The sequence below is a fragment of the Ovis aries genome, chromosome 1, assembly GCF_016772045.2.
Source record: "Ovis aries strain OAR_USU_Benz2616 breed Rambouillet chromosome 1, ARS-UI_Ramb_v3.0, whole genome shotgun sequence".
Classification (NCBI taxonomy): Eukaryota; Metazoa; Chordata; class Mammalia; order Artiodactyla; family Bovidae; genus Ovis; species Ovis aries.
Genome location: NC_056054.1, coordinates 180,008,507 through 180,022,128, shown reverse-complemented (window position 1 = coordinate 180,022,128; position 13,622 = coordinate 180,008,507). Strand labels below are relative to the sequence as shown.

General features: G+C 38.0%; 1 protein-coding gene across 50 annotated transcripts in view; it reads left to right on the top strand.

Annotated features, from left to right (window-relative positions):
* ZBTB20 (zinc finger and BTB domain containing 20) overlaps positions 1-13,622 on the top strand; it is an 863,472-nt gene that overhangs the window by 736,428 nt on the left and 113,422 nt on the right. The gene's annotated exons all lie outside the window — the stretch shown is intronic.

The window sequence follows — 13,622 nt, the reverse complement described above, 5'->3', positions numbered from 1 at the left end:
GTAAGCAGAGGCAGTGATAATGTCAACCCTGGATTGAAAAGGAAGCCTTTATGCACAAACTATGTGCTCACCTTTAAATTTTTTTCAAGGGGAAAAAAAAAAATCCCTATCATTGGCAATTATTGGAGAACTGATTGTGCTAGATTTTTGTGGTAATTGTGCATGTTTTTCTAATACTGAAAGAGTTTGGAGATTTTTGTTTGTTTGTTTTAAGCACTAGTTTCACAAAAGCTTTGCAGTGTCAGATAGATTGTCTTCTATAGCTGGAAAAGAATACCCTTCTGTACATGAGTCATTTGAGTTGTCTACACGTAATATTCTTTTTTTGGTGGGTCCAGTGTCAGTTTGTTCATGCTAGCATATTTAAATGTCAAGGTGGTAGTAAATGTGTGTTTGTATTTGTATAAATGTCTGCACACAATTTTAGCAGTGTATAGCAGTCACTAAAAATATTTTCTGATGGCAATTCATAGTTGTTTCACCTCTGGGTTTCCTGCTTGGCAAACTTTGGCAAAGAATACAAGTTTTGTAGCTGGACAAACTTATAGGAGTGTCATAAAGCACTTTCTACTTTTTGAGGCTGGTTAAACCACTGTCTTGCTGTGCCTCAGTTTCTTCACCTGAAGAACAATGGATGGTAACTTCTATTCTGGAAGGCTTCTGTCAGAATTAAGTGAGATAATATATGTAAAACCCCTAACACAGTGTCTGAAACATGGTAGACACTTACATGTATTATTTCTCTCCTCCCCTCTTTTTAAGAGAAATGGTGATCTGATCACTTCTTTGGTCTTAAGCTTACTATTAGTGATTTTTCTCCATATCCAGATTACTCGAACCAATCATATTAATTAGGTTTTAGCCTCTCGATTTTTGTTCACCACATAGGAAATCATTCTCCTGTGTTGTATACTAAGATATAACTGTAAGCAAAATGACTAGGAGATTAGGTAGTGTGCCAGGTTCTTTGCTGCTTCATCCCCAGCTCCACCCTCATCCTTGACCTAAATACCCTCTCAGAGACGGGCAGGAGTGGAGCAGCCAGGCCTCAAGAGCCCTGTTTCTGAGCTACTTAGGGCAGTGAATTTGGAGTAGATTCTGAAGGGAAAGCATGTCCAAATGCATAGAACAGCTGAAATCAATGGCTCGACCTTTAGATTGAGGGTACTAGAAAAATTCCAAATTCTTTCCAGTCTCTAATACATGGTTCTTCCTCTCTTGATTCAAACCTAATGATTAGGTTTTATATTCATCCAATAGGAACAAGTATGACTACTCGATTATTCTATGTGATTATGTTGCAGATGTAAAATTCTTTGCAATAACACAAACTATGTCTAATCATACCCTTTTTTACTTTCCTAATACACGTAGGTTGGAGCTCAGTAAATGTTGAGTAAACAAATTTACCCAGTGACTTCTGGACCATGATAGTGACACAGGATCCTATTTTTACTGTCCAGCAATATATTTTATGTATAAATATCTGTATCAATACATCTCTCCCTCTGTGTATATACTTATATATGTGTATGTATATATATTGATTTATTTATATAATTGTTTGAATGAAAGACTTTGAGGGACCCAGTTCCATTGGGTCACTGATAGCCCTGAATCTATTTATAGATTCATTACTGATAAAGTTGCCAGCTGTATAATTAACTCTGTGATCACTAGCCAGTCCTCAGTCTCCTCATTTACAAAATGACTAGATTAAATAATCACTGAGGTAGGAAAACTTTTCAACTCCATAATTCTTTTTTTTTTTCTCTTCAGTAAGAAATGGCGTGTGTTTTTTAGAGCTATACTATTATTGTTTGAACTTTGTGCCAATTTTTCCCCTAATGCAGGAATCACAAATGAAATCTACTAAGGGGCTGGGAATTTGTACTTGCTTTTAAAATTCAGAGTAGCTATTGAAACTGGTGTCTTTTCACTTCAATTACTTATCATTTAGACACAGACATTCAACATGGTGGGGCCAGCCTGACCCCCAGAGGAGCCTGCCTTGCTCCTGTTATTTCAAAAAAGAAACTGAAAGCTGCCCAGATCGCCACTTCTGGAATCCTTAAGGACACTTCCTCTTTGGTGGAAAAGAGGCCTGCCAGCTCATTATGGCTTCATAGATGCTTTTCTAGACTCTCAGGATATGCTTGATATTAGTAACAGTCTGCCCTAGTCAGCCTCACCACTTCCAGAGTGACGTGTTCCTGGTGTTTTTTTTCCTCTTTTAATACCAGCATATTTAATGTTGTGTGATTGTCTCCGTCAGGAAAGTAGGTGTTCATGTCATTAGTGTGCTGATTTTGTTCATGAAAGAGTAAACTGCCAGCGTGGTACAGTACTGCTGGGCTGTTTTTTGGTTTTTGTTTTTCTCCTCTTCCTTTTACGAGCAGAAAAAGACCCTAAATTGTGCCTTTGGATTAACATCTTCTCCTTTCACATTTGAATTTCAAAACCCTCTTTAAATGAGCAATTCTCAGGGTTTCCATTACTGACAGCTGCCTTTAGGTGTGTCCCTGTGACTTTGAGGCTTCCCTGGTGGCTCAGATGGCAAAGAGTCAGCCTGCAATGCAGGAGTCCTGGGTTCAATCCCTGGGTCAGGAAAATCCCCTGGAGGAGGGCACAGCAACCCACTCCAGTATTCTTGCCTGGAGAATTCCATGAACAGAAGAGCCTGGCAGGCTACAGTCCATGGGGTCACAAAGAGTCGGACACGACTGAGTGACTAACACGCACACATGGTGACTTAGTGGTGGGCGTTTCTTCCTTTCAGCTCTTTTAGAGTTTTCTGTGTCCTGGCCAGCACTCGGAATCTCACTAGTGCTCTCAATAGCCTCCCCCGCACCTGGCCTTCCTGACCAAAGTGAGCACACTGTCTCTGTCATTTGACCTGTCTTTCAGATGCTCCCACCTTCCTGAAGCAAAAGAGTCTTAACATTTAATTTCTTACCTGATAATATTTGATTAGCACCCAAGTATTCGATTTTTATGAATGCTAAGGGGAAAACCCAGACAATAGGCACCAAGTCTTATTTTTGGACAACTCCTTTGCAGTACAAATGAATAGCACTTGGGAAGAGCCAAGTCTCACTCATCTGAGTAAAAGAACAGGGTTCTTGCCTGCCCTGTATCAGGATCTCCTCCTCTTTGGTCTGCAGTGCAGTCCCACTTTGGTTTAATTAATCCATTAAGGTCCATCTTAACCCTAGTCAGTAATGATGGAGGGGCTCACCGGAGCCATCCAGAATGGGAGAAATTAGATGGATAATGATTTTTGTGCTGATGATGTGTTCTGTCTTTTTATATAGTTGATCCCGTGAGGGACATATTTCTTTGGTGTATTCCTGCTGATGTTCTCAAGACAGATATATTACAGAGAAATAAATCAGACCATGAGATTTTTCTAGTGTCTAATTCTTGGTGTGTAAATTTAGTGTTTTAAAATCAAAGCTCTTTTTAAAAATATATTTTTATCAATATAATATTAAATAATCAAGAGGATGAGAGAAATTTGAGTAACTCTCATTTGAGTATTATTTTTATTACACTTAGATGCTGTTATAGAATATTTATGTTAATAGTCTTCTTCTGATTACTCCCTCCTCCAAGAGTAAACTGTTTAAGATGATTCCTCTTCAATCCAATTCAACAAGTGTTTATTGATGCCTACCACATGCATAACAGTTGACAGTTCCCCAAACTCAGGAGACTTAAGTAGCTTTATATGTCTTAAAGTAACAAAACAGGACCATGTGTGTGTGTGTGTGTGTGTGTGTGTGTGTGTGTGTGTGTGTGTACATATATATATATATATATACCATGTAAAATTAAGACCTATAGTTGCAATGCAACAAATTAATCAAACTGTACTGGGTGACTACCCACTATATTTTTCCCTACCATCAGTGGAGTTTATAAGCAATTATAATGTACATTTATTTTTTAATATCTATTTATTTGGCTGGAGCAGGTCTTAATTACGTCATGCAAGATCTTTAGCACTGGCATGTGAACTCTTAGTTTTGGCATGTGGGATTTGTTTCCCTAAGTAGGGATCGAACTTGGACCCCCTGCATTGAGAGCACGGAGTCTTAGCCACTGAACCACCAGGGAAGTCCCATAAAATACATTTAAAGTACAATAAATCTTTTAAAGTGTAGTAAAGCGGATGCAGTGGTTTTTACCTTGTTTAAGAGGATTGGCCACTGGTTGACAGCAATCTTGAAAGTCTCTCTAGCAGAAGAAGCCTTTAAGAAATCATTTGAAGGAAGGAGAGATGTTCTTCAGTACTAAGAAATTATTCCACAGACACAGGCTTGTGTGGGAAAGATTCAGAGATGGACTTTTCCACATAAAGGAACGGATCTCAATGGGAAAAAGCCAAAAGGCAAAGCAGATGATGTCCTTAGTGGATATAGGGGGACCTTCATGGCACCATTTTCTGAGAGATTAAATGAGCAAACCTATAAAAGGCTTTCAGTGCTGATAGTCTGGAATTCATAACTGATCTGAAGTAGGATAGAAATCTTCTGGAGGACTAAAAAGGGAACTATGACAATCAAACCATTGAGAAGATGTTTGGAGTGAGGAGGCAATTTTCATATCCTACATATAGTGTGATCAACAGTTGTGCTATGCTCTGCTTAGTTGCTCAGTTGTGTCCAACTCTTTGTTAACCTCATGGACCATAGCCTGCCAGGCTCCTCTGTCCCTGGGGATTCTCCAGGCAAGAATAATGGAGTGGGTAGCCTATCCCTTCTCCAGGGGATCTTCCTGACCCAGAAATTGAACTGGGATCTCCTGAATTGCAGGTGAATTCTTTACCAGCTGAGCTTCCAGGGAAGCCTGATCAAGAGATAGCTGAGGATAATAGTAAAAAATGTATGTTTGAGTTAAGATCATTTTAAGAAATTTTTTATATTCTTACATACGTATTGATTTTTGTTTGTCTTTCAGATTTATTTGGTTGGTTTTTTAATTAGTTTTTTCATTGGCGTATAGTTGCTTTACAATGCTGTGTTAGTTCCTGCTGTATAGCAAAGTGAGTCAGCTATATATACATATATTTCCACTCTTTTTCAGATTCTATTCCCACACAGATAATTACAGAGAATTAAATAGAGTTCCCTGTGCTATTCAGTAGGTTCTTATTACTTATCTATCCTATATATATATAGTGTGTAAGTCAATCCCATCTCCCAATTTATCCCTCCTCCCCTTCCCCCCTTGGTAACCACACGCTTGTTTCTATGTCTGTGACTCAACTTGTGTTTTGTAAATAGATTCATTTGTACCATTTCTTTAAGATTATATATGTAAGTGATATCATATGATATTTGTCTGTCTTTATCTGACTTACTTCACTCAGTATGACCATCTCTAGGTTCATCCATGTTGCTGCAAATGGTATTATTTTGCTCTTTTTTATGGCTGAGTATTCTTCCATTGGATATATGTATCACATCTTCTTTATCCACTCTCTTGTTGATGGACGTGGAAGCAAAATATTTTATTACAGAAAGTTCAGCAGAAGTTTGGGGGTTTGGATGGTGTCATGGATGGTGGTTTTGTAGCATTTGAATAGCAGAATGATTTAAAAGGAGAGAGAGAATGCTCTGTAGGGAATTTGAGGTGCTAGCCCTCAGAATAAAGGTATTCTGAAGTGTTGACTAATTAACTGAATTCACCATAACTAAAAGAGGCAGATTATAGGAAAAGATAAATGTGTGCATCAACCCCTCAAATGCATGAATATAAGAAGAAAATAACTATGAACCTTAAGATGATGACTTTCAAGGGACAACCCAGTTAGGAGACAGTAAAGGAATATTGAGGTAACAATTGAAGGGATAAAACTGAGCCAAGATTTTAAATGTCAGAAGAAAGGACTAAGAAGTCATTTTTGAGAAGCTTTTTAGAGAAACAAGAAATTGAAGAAATGTTGCAGTGCTATCTTAGCCAATGCTCAATTCTGTATGTGGGGAAAAAGGAAGCCTCAGAGAGAGAAGTGGTCACGTAAGCAAAGCTAACTTGTAGACGAACCAGAACTAGGTCATAAGGGTGTTTGATCCCAGTGACGTGCTCCTTCCAGGTGCTGTGCTGCCTCCATGGAGGACCTGTCCAGTCACTTCCTGTGGATGTCATGAATTAAGCAAAGAAAGGCTGAATTTGTAGAGACCAGACTGACACAAACTGACTTGTGTAAATCCGTTGATAAGAGAAAAGGAGAGGGTGATGTTGAAATCTCCATCACTCTATCAGCTGAGGCCAGGATGGTCAACAGAATAAGGGGAATGAATAGTTTTTAGTATTTCAGAGCAACTTCTGATTGCCTGCTAAGTATCAGGATCATGTGTAAGCAGGCACAAGATGCACAAAAGTCTTGCAAGTGTAGAAGCATATTTATATTTTCTTTAAAATATCAACTCTTCTCAGCTTGATCCTTAACTTTGAGGGGAAATTCTAGGGGCTGCATACTGGGTTGAAATAATTAAAATTGAACCTAGACTTAGCTGGTTAAAAAAAAAAAAAAAGACTGAAACTGAAGAATATGACACTCTAACCTAAACTGAGAAGCTAGTTTGCTTTGGACCTTGACTGGCTTTCTTCAGTACAGCCATGCAAAGACTTGGCCAATGCTATGGTCCAGAAAACATGTCGTGCTTTGCTTGTTAAATATTTTTAAATTGGCCCCTTTTCTTCAGGAAGACCTCCTAGGTTTTGCCTGAGTAAGGACCATAAACTTGGGTCCATGCTAACTACAACTGTAAAGATCTTGAGAGAGATGGAGGAGATTCTGTGTGATTGTGACACGTTGAAGGGGGCTCTCCTGCATAATGTGATCCATGTCTTTCAGAATAGAGCTTTGCTCCCATGTTAATACATTCTGGAAATTGCTCAAGAGGCAGCTTTGGCATTAGAATAGCAACTTTCAAAGCAGTGAACGTCAGCACTTCTATTTCTCCTTCTTCTTGGCGTGCATTACATGAAGCTGGAAAGACTAATTGGCTAAATGAAGGGACTCAGTGTCGCAGAGTTGAAATCCTGGCATGTAAATGGAGAGGTGGGGAGAGACTTGCATGCATATCTATATGGCCTCCCTTTGTGAATTATCATAATAGAAATGGTTCTGCCCCTTCTCTAGTTTCCCTGCGAGATGAGTTGGGGTGTGAAGTGCATGGCACAGAAATTCGCCATGCTTTGTATCTATGATTACTTGTCTCTGTGCGCATCTTTTCCACTCCTAAATTGCATGTTTACTGAAGGTTGCTGAATAATACATTGTTTTAAAAGATGTGTCCCTGAAGTAAGGTTATGACAATTATAATATGACTGCATACAGCTGAATACTATAATGAAAAAAATCAGTAAATATCATTTTTAAAAGCAAACAAGGAAATACATTTCTTATTTGCTTTATAGGTATTGTATCTGCTTCCATGACCTCTGCCAAGCATGTATAAGGACTTGATCAATACCTGGATCAGACATTTCAAATGAGATTGGTTCCCTGAGACAGCAGTCAACTTGGCATGGAGAGGGAGTGCCAGCCCTCATATCACACATATGCTTTTTGTGAAAGAGTATTTCAAGATAAGCTCTATAACTCACTCTTAACTTTTTTAAAAAGCTAAAGTCCAAGACTCATTTGGTTTACCTACCCTGCCTTCTAGCTAGGAAGCCTATTATAAAACTTATAATAGAACATCACAGTACTTCATATGAGGATTTAATAGCCCCTGAAATATATCAGAATATTATAAATAAACTAAATCCCTGATGTTTCTTAAACCCCCCTTTTAAATGTTTGATCTGAATTATGGATGAAGAACATCTATTAATACATCTTGCTGAAAACCATTATCAAATCACTTCTTTTTAAAATTTAATCACTTTTTTTAATTTAATTTTTTTAACACCAAAAGCATTTTGTATTGGGGTATAGCCAATTAACAATGTTGTGATAGTTTCAGGTGAACAGAGAAGGGCCTCAGCCATACATATACATGTTTTCATTCTCCCCCAAACCCCTCTCCCATCCAGGCTGGCAACATAACATTGAGCAGAATTCCAGGTGCTATTCAGTAGGTTTTTGCTGGTTTTCCATCTTCACTATAGCAGTGTGTACATGACCTTCCCAAAGACCTCAGCTATGCCTTCCCCAGGCAACCATGAGTTCATTTTCTAAGTCTGTGAGTCTCTTTCTGTTTTGTACATATGTTCATTTGTATCATTTCTTTTTAGATTCCACATATAAGGGATGTCATATGATATTTCTCCTTCTCTGTCTGGCTTACTTCACTCAGTAAGACACTCTCTAAGTCCATCCATATTGTTGCAAATGGCCTTATTTCATTCTTGTTAGTGGCTGAGTAATATTCCATTATATATATATATATACACACACATATATATATATATGTGTGTATATATATATATGTGTGTGTATATATATAAATATACCACATCTTTATCTTTTCCTCTGTCAATGGACATTTAGGTTGTTTCCATGTCTTGGCCATCATAAAGAGTGCTCAATGAACATTGGGGAGCATGTATCTTTTCAGGCCATGTTTTTCTCTAGATATATGCCCAGGAGTGGGATTGCAGGGTCATATGGTAGCTCTCTTTTTACTTCTCTAAGAAACCTCCACATTGTTCTCCATAGTGCATGAACCCATTTACATCCCCACCAACAGTGCAGGAGGTGTCCTGCTCTACACACCCTCTCCAGTATTTGTCGTTCATGGATTTTTTGATGATAGCCATACTGACCAGTCGGAGAAGTCAATGGCACCCCACTCCAGTACTCTTGCCTGGAAAATCCCATGGACGGAGGAGCCTGGTAGGCTGCAGTCCATGAGGTCGCTAAGAGTCAGGCACGACTGAGCGATTTCACTTTCACTTTTCACTTTCATGCATTGGAGAAGGAAATGGCAACCCACTCCAATATTCTTGCCTGGAGAATCCCAGGGACAGAGGATCCTGGTGGGCTGCCGCCTGTGGGGTCACACAGAGTCGGACACAACTGAAGCGACTTAGCAGCAGCAACAGCAGCAGCATACTGACCAGTGTGAGGTGATATCTTATTGTAGTTTTGATTTGCATTTCTCTAATAACTAGCGAATTTGAACATCTTTTCATGTGCTTATTGGCCATCTGTATGTCCTCTTTAGAGAAATGTCTATTCAGCTCTTCTGCCCATTTCTTGAGTGGGTTGTTTGTTTTGATGCTATCAAGTGTTATAAGCTGTTTATAAATTTTGGAGACTAATCTCTTATCAGTCACATCATTTGCCAATATTTTCTTCAAATGTGTGGGTTGTCTTTTTATTCTGTTTATTGTTTCCTTTGCTGTGCAAAAGTTTTTGAGTTTAAGTAGGGCCCATTTGTTTACTTTTCTTTTTATTTCCATTATTCTGGGAGATGGATTTTAAAAGATTTTGTTGTGATTTATGTCAGGGAGTGTTCTGCCTATGTTTTCCTCTAACAGTTTTGTAGTGACCAGTCTAACATTTAGGTCTCTAATCCATTTTGAGCTCATCATTGTGTATGGGGTTAAGGAATGGTCTAGTTTCATTCTTTTACATGTGGCTGTCCAGTTTTCCCAGGGCTATTTGTTGAAGAGACTGTCATTCCAACATTATGTAGTCTTACCTCTTCTGTCATAGCTTAAGTGACTATGGGTGCATGGGTTTATTTCTGGATTTTCTATTCTGTCCCATTGATCTATATTTCCATTTTTGTGCTAGCACCATACTGTTTTAAATGCTGTAGCTTTGTAGTATAGTCTGAAATCAGGGAGCCTGATTCCTCCAGCTCCATTTTTCTTTTTCAAGATTGCTTTGGCTATTTGGGGGTTTTTTGTGTCTCCATGAGAAATGCTGGGCTGGATGAGGCTGGAATCAAGATTGCTGGAAGAAAAATCAGTAACCTCAGATATGCAGATGACACCATCCTTATGGCAAAAAGTGAAGAACTAAGGAGCCTCTTGATGAAAGTGAAAAAGGAGAGTGAAAAAGTTGGCTTAAAGCTCAACATTCATAAAATGAAGATCATGACATCCAGTCCCATCACTTCATGGCAAATAGATGAGGAAGCAGTGGAAACAGTGGCTGACTTTATTTTGGGGGGCTCCAAAATCACTGCAGATGGTGATTGCAGGCATGAAGTTAAAAGATGCTTACTCCTTGGAAGGAAAGTTATGACCAATCTAGATAGCATATTAAAAAGCAGAGACATTACTTTGCCAACAAAGGTCCATCTAGTCAAGGCTGTGGTTTTTCCAGTGGTCATGTATGAATGTGAGAATTGGACTATAAAGAAAGCTGAGTGCCGAAGAATTGATGCTTTTGAACTGTGGTGTTGGAGGAGACTCTTGAGAGTCCCTTGGACTGCAAGGAGATCCAACCAGTCCATCCTAAAGGAAATCCGTCCTGGGTATTCATTGGAAGGACTGATATTGAAGCTGAAACTCCAGTACTTTGGCCACCTGATGCAAAGAGCTGACTCATTTGAAAAGACCCTGATGCTGGGAAAGATTGAGGGCAGGAGGAGGAGTGGACGACAGAGGATGAGATGGTTGGATAGCATCACCGACTCACTGGACATGAGCTTGGGTGAGCTCCAGGAGTTGGTGATGGACAGGGAGGCCTGATGTGCTGCAGTTCATGGGGTCATGACTGAGCAAGTGAACTAAACTGAACTGATACAAATTTTGAGACTTTTTGTTCTAATTCTGTGAAAAATCCATTGGTAATTTGATAAAGATGACATTGAATCTGTAGATTGTCTTGGGTAGCATAGTCATTTTGACAGTATTGATTCTTCCAATCCATGAACATGGCATATCTTTCCATCTGTTTATATCTTCTTCAGTTTCTTTCATCACCATCTTAGTTTTCAGAGTACAGGTCTTTTGTCTCCTTAGGTAGGATTGTTCCTAGGTATTTTATTCTTTTTGATGCAATGGTAAATGGTATTGCTTCTTGAATTTCTCTGATATTTCATTGTTAGTGTATTGAAACGCAACAGATTTCTGTATATTAATTTTGTAACCTGCAACTTTACCAAATTCATTGATGAGTTCTAGTAGTTTTCTGTTAGCATCTTCAGGATCCTCTATGTATAGTATATCATGTTATCTGCAAACAGTGACAGTTTAACTTCTTGTTTTCCAATTTGGATTCCCTTTACTTATTTTTCTTCTCTGATTGCTGTAGCTAGAACTTCCAAAACTATGTTGAATAAAAATGGTGAAAGTGGGCATCCTGTCTTGTTTCTATATTAAAGGGGATGCTTTCAGCTTTTTGCCATTAAGTATGATGCTAGCTGTAGGTTTGTTATATATGGCCTTTATTATATTGAGGTATGTACCCTCTATGCCCACTTTGTGAAGAGTCTTAATCATAAATGGGTGCTGAATTTTGTCAAAAGCCTTTTCTGCATCTATAAACAATTATATGGGTTTTATTCTTCAATTTGTTGATATGGTATATCACATTGATTGATTTGCAGATATTTAAAAATCCTTGCATCCCCAGGATGAATCCTAGTTGATCATGGTGTATGATCTTTTTAATGGATATGGATTGCTAGTACTTTGTTGAGGATTTTTGCATCTATGTTCATCAGTGGTATTGGCCTGTAATTTTCTTTTTTTGTGGTATCTTTGTCTGGTTTGGGTATCAGGGTAATGGTGTCCTCATGAAATGAATTGGGAAGTTTTCCTTCCTCTGCGACTTGTTGGAACTGCTTCAGAAGGATAGGTGTTAACTCTTCTTCAAATGTTTGATAAAATTAACCTGTGAAGCCATCGGGTCCTGGAATTTTGTTTGTTGGGAACTTTTTAATCATGGATTCAATCTCAGTAGTTATGATTCAGTGCTTATGGTCTGTTCATATTTTCTATTTCTTCCTGTTTCAGTCTAGGGAGACTGTACCTTGCTAAGAAATTGTCCATTTCTTCCAGGTTGTCCATTTTATTGGCATACAGTTGTTCATAGTAATCTCATATGATTCTTGGTATTTCTGTGAAGTCAGTTGTAACTTCTCCTCTTTTTAGTTCTAATTTTACTGATGTGAATCCTCCCCCATTTTTTCTTGATGAGTCTGGCTAAAGTTTTATCACTCTTGTTTATCTTTTCAAAGAACCAGCTTTTAGTTTCATTGATGTTTGCAATTGTTTTCTTTGTCTCTGTTTCACTTATTTCTGCTCTGATTTTTATGATTTCCTTCCTTCTACTAACTTTAGGTTTTGTTTGTTCTTCTTTCTCTGGTTGTTTTAGATATGAGGTTAGGTTGTTTATTTGAGATTTTTATTGTTTCTTAAGGTAAGACTGTATTGCTATAAACCTCCCTCTTAGAAGTGCTTTTGCTATTTGCCATAAGTTTTGGACCATTGTGCTTCTGTTTCCAGTTGTCTCTACGTATTTTTTTATTCCTCCTCTCATTTCATCAGTGATCCAATGGTTGTTTAGTAGCATATTGTTTAGCTGCCACATGTTTGTGTTTCTTACAGTTTTCTTCTTGTAGTTTACTTCTAATCTCATAGTGTGATCAGAAAAGATGCTTGATATTATTTTGATTTTCTTAAATTTACCAAGCCTTACTTTGTGCCCAGCATGTGGTCAATCCTAGAGAATTGCTAGGATTGGTTGCTTTTGAATAAAATGTTCTATAAGTATCAGTTAGGCCCAGCTCATCTAAAGCATCATTTAAGGCCTGCATTTCCGTACTGATTTTCTATCTGGATGATAGGTCCATTGATGAAAGTGAGGTATTAAAGCCCCCCACTGTTATTGCATTTGTATCAATCCCTCCCTTTATGTTTTTTCAGATTTTCCTTACATATTGAGGTGATCCGACACTGGGTGCATATATATTTATAATTGTTATATCTTCTTGGATTGAACCTTTGATAATTATGCAATGTCCTTCTTTGTCTCTTGTAACAGTCTTTATTTTAAAGTCTATTTTGTCTGATATGAGTATTGCTACTCCAGCTTTCTTATGATTTCCATTTGTGTGAAATACCTTCTTCAGTATTTCCTTCATCCCCTCAATTTCAATCTGTCAGTGTCCCTAGGTATGAAGTAGACTCTTGAAGACAACATATATATGGATCTTGTTTTTGTATCCACTCAGCCAGTCTGTGTCTTTTGGTTGGTACATTTAATCCATTTCCATTTAAGCTAATTATCAATATATATGATTCTATTACCATTTTGTTAATTGTTTTGGGGTTACTTTTTGTAGATTTTTTTCCTTCTCTTGTGTTTCCTGCCTAGAGAAGTTCCTTTAGCATTTATTGTAAAACTGGTTTCATGGTGCTGAATTCTCTTAACTTTTGCTTGTCTGGAAAACTTTTGATTTCGCCATCAAATCTGAATGAGAGTCTTGCTGGGTAGAGTATTCTTAGTTCTAGGTTCTTTCCTTTCATCACTTGGAATATATTGTGCCATTGCCTACTGGCTTGTAGGGTTTCTGTTGAAAAATTGGCTAACCTTATGGATTTTGCATTGTATGGTACTTGTCTTTTTTCCCTTGTTGCTTTTAATAATTCATCTTTGTCCTTAATCTTTGTCAGTTTGATTGCAGTGTGTCATTGTGTGTTCC